Here is a 4,015-nt window from a genome sequence, read left to right on the forward strand (position 1 = left end):
ACTGAGCTTGAAGACGTAGATGTGACGTGAGCAACAAGGTCACAGAGCCTTTTAGACATTGTCATGTGTCTTTGGAAATAAACAATGGACAAATAGAGTAATGAAACCCTTCAGACGTAAAGTTATTTACTGTCAAAGAGGCGCCAAAATGAATGGGATGCTAACTGCAGGTGATGGCTTTGTAGCATTACAATGGCGCATGGGAGCTACGCTTAGAGAGGAGAGGCTTACAGTGGTGTGAAAAAGTGTTTGCCCCCTTCCTCATTTCTGTCCTTTGCATGTTGTGCACTGAAGTGTTCGGAACATCAAACCAATTTATACAATTGTCAAGGACAAACAAGTAAACACAAAATGCAATTTTTAAATGAAGGTGTTATTATTAAAGGTGAAAAAAAATCCAAACCACATGGCCCTGTGTGAAAAAGTGATTCCCCCCTTGTTAAAATCTATAACTGTGGTTGTCCACACCTGAGTTCAATTTTCTAGCCACACCCAGGCCTGATTATTGCCACACCTGTTCACAATCAAGGCATCACTTAAATAGGAGCTGCTTGACACGTAAGGTCACCAGAAGATCCTTAAAAGCTACACATCATGCCGAGACCCAAAGAAATTCAGGAACAATTGAGAAAAAGTAATGAGATTATCAGTCTGGGAAGGGTTATAAAGCATTTCCAAAGCTTTGGGAATCCTGGAACCACAGTGAGAGCCATTATCCACAAATGGCGAAGACATGGAACAGTGGTGAACCTTCCAGGAGTGTCCGGCCGCCCAAATTACCCCAAGAGCGCAGCGACGACTCATCCAAGAGGTCACAAAAAGCCCCACAACAACGTCCAAAGAACTGCAGGCCTCACTTGCCTCAGTTAAGGTCAGGTTCATGCCTCCACCATCAGGAAAAGACTGGGCAAAAATGGCCGCATGGCAGAGTTCCAAGGAGAAAACCACTGCTGAGCAAAATGAACATCAAAGCTCGTCTCAATTTCTCCACAACACACTTGATGATCCCAAGACTTTGGGACAACATTCTGTGGACCGATGAGACAAAAGTGGAACTCTTTGGAAGGTGTGTGTCCAAGTATATCTGGCGTAGAAGGAACACTGCATTTCCTAAAAAGACATTATACCAACAGTAAAATATGTGTGGTGGTAGTGTGATGGTCTGGGGCTGTTTTGCTGCTTCAGGACCTGGAAGAATTGCCGTGATAAAAGGAGCTATGAATTCTGCTGTCTACCAAGAGATCCTGAAGGAGAATGTCCGACCATCTGTTCGTGTACTCAAGCTGAAACGAACCGGGTTCTGCAGCAGGACAATGATCTAAACACACCAGCAAGTCACACCGATGGCTGAAGAAAAACAAAATGAGACTTGGAGTGGCCTAGCCAAAGTCCTGAGCTGAATCCTATTGAGATGTTGTGGTATGACCTAAAAAGGCCGTTCATGCTCGAAAACCCTCTAATGTAACTGAATTAGGACAATTCTGCAAAGATGAGTGGGCCAAACTTCCTCCAGGACGCTGTAAAAGCTCATTGCACGTTATCGCAAACGCTTGGTTGCAGTTGTGCTGCTAAGGGTGGCCCAACCAGTTATTAGGTTTAGGGGGCAAACACTTTTTCACACCACTGTATATTCATATGTCTATGGGCTTACCCCCTTGGACTTACTACTACTGCATCGCTTTGTCCATTCCATTTTACTGTCTACGGCCATTGTTGAAGTGGCCATAGAGTTGGCCAAGGGTTTCACAATCGTCGTTTCGGAAAGCACACGCCCCCTAGCGTTCTGTTTGTCAAATGCACCTGATGCAAAGGGTCTCAACGCTATAGGGCCGACGCCGTAGCTACGGTGTGGATTTGAAGCAGGGTTAGGGTAGGGTGAACAGACGTCCCCGGTTTCCGGGGACAGTCCCCGATTGCTACCTGTCCCGGCTGGATCTGTCCCCGGAAATGTCCCCGGTTTTCACTGTGACTGAAAGACCGAAATTGGAATGAAAGAAAGAAAAAACTGACAAAACGGAGCCGAAATCGCAAACCCTACACACGCGGGCCGAGCAGCCGAGCACGCGGTGTCAGAGAGGTTTTAGAAGCCAGTTTTACGATGCTAAAATCACTGATATTACATGGAGTCTGGGGGTTTAGCGAATGCAATTCGCGGACTTTTATGTTTTAAAAAGGATCTTAATCTTTAACGAAAAGGTCGACCCCTTAGAAATCCTTTCATAATGTTGTCGACACTTAGAAATTAATTGAGGCTGTTAGCAGCAAAACGAGCACTTTTATGAATAATACAAGCTGGACAATTTCTATTAACTTACATTGCAGCGATCTCGTTTAATACTGCATCATGTCAAAGGAAAATAGTTCCTCAATAGTTTTTGTTGTATCTGATTCTCAAGGAGCTGTTGCAGAAACAAGCCTTGAGCAGTAAAGCAAAAGCTGTCAGTAGTTCAGTAGGCTAAACATTACAACATTATGAAAATATTGAGACTTTCTATCTTGAAATATTAAGACTTTCTATCTTGAAATATTAGGACTACAAGGACTTTCTTGAAATATTAGCACTTTCTATCTTAAAATATTAGGACTATTAGGACTTTATATTTTGAAATATTAAGACTCACATATGAGATGTTGTGGTATGATTAAAAAGGCGTTCATGCTCGAAAACCCTCTAATGTAACTGAATTAGGACAATTCTGCAAAGATGAGTGGGCCAAACTTCCTCCCGGACGCTGTAAAAGCCTCATTGCACGTTATCGCAAACGTTGGTTGCAGTTGTTGCTGCTAAGGGGGCCCAACCAGTTATTAGGTTTAGGGGGCAAACACTTTTTCAAACACTGTATATTCATATGTCTATGGGTTACCCTTGGACTTACTACTACTGCATCCGTTGTCCATTCCATTTACTGTCTACGGCCATTGTTGAAGTGGCCATAGAGTTGGCAAGGGTTTCACAATCGTCGTTTCGGAAAGCACAAGCCCCTAGCGTTCTGTTTGTCAAAGCACCTGATGCAAAGGGTCTCAACGCTATAGGGCGACGCCGTAGCTACGGTGTGGATTTGAAGCAGGGTTAGGGTAGGGTGACCAGACGTCCCGGTTTCCGGGGACAGTCCCCGATTTTTGCTACCTGTCCCCGGCTGGATCGTCCCCGGAAATGTCCCCGGTTTTCACTGTGATGAAAGACCCGAAATTGGAATGAAAGAAAGAAAAAACTGACAAAACGGAGCCGATAATCGCACACCTACACACGCGGGCTCCAGGCAGCCAGAGCCCGCGGTGCTCAGAGAGGTTTTAGAAGCCATGTTTTACGTGCTAAAACACTGATTATTTACATGGAGTTGGTGGGTTTAGCGAATGCAATTTCGCGGAATTATGTTTTAAAAAGGATCTAATCTTTAACAGAAGGTCGACCTCCTTAGAAATCCTCATAATGTTGTCAGACACTTAGAATATTATATGAGTCTGTAGCAGCAAAACGAGCACTTTTATGAATAAATACAAATGGGACAATTATCTATTAACTTACATTGCAGCGATCTGCGTAATACTGCATCAATGTCAAAGGAAAATATGTCCTCAATAGTTTTTGTGTATCTGATTCTCAAGGAGCTGTTGCAGAAACAAGCCTTGAGCAGTAAAGCAAAAGCTGTCAGTAGTTCAGTAGGCTAAAAATTACAACATTATGAATATTGAGACTTTCATCTTGAAATATTAGACTTTCTCATCTGAAATATTAGGACTACAAGGACTTTCTTGAAATATAGCAATTTCTATCTTAAAATATTAGGACCTTAGGACTTTATATTTTGAATATTAAGACTTTCTATCTTGAAATATAGGACTTTTTATCTTGAAATATTAGGACTTTTTATCTTGAAGTATAGGATGGATTTTTTATTGAAATATCAGGACTTTCTATCTTGAGGTGTAGTGGAGTGGAGTAGGAAGTAGCAGCAGGGGTGGGTCTAGGATTATACCTTGTGGGGGCTCAGCCCCTAATAAGAACAGCTCTAGG

Source organism: Etheostoma spectabile, chromosome 12, assembly GCF_008692095.1.
Source record: "Etheostoma spectabile isolate EspeVRDwgs_2016 chromosome 12, UIUC_Espe_1.0, whole genome shotgun sequence".
NCBI lineage: Eukaryota > Metazoa > Chordata > Actinopteri > Perciformes > Percidae > Etheostoma > Etheostoma spectabile.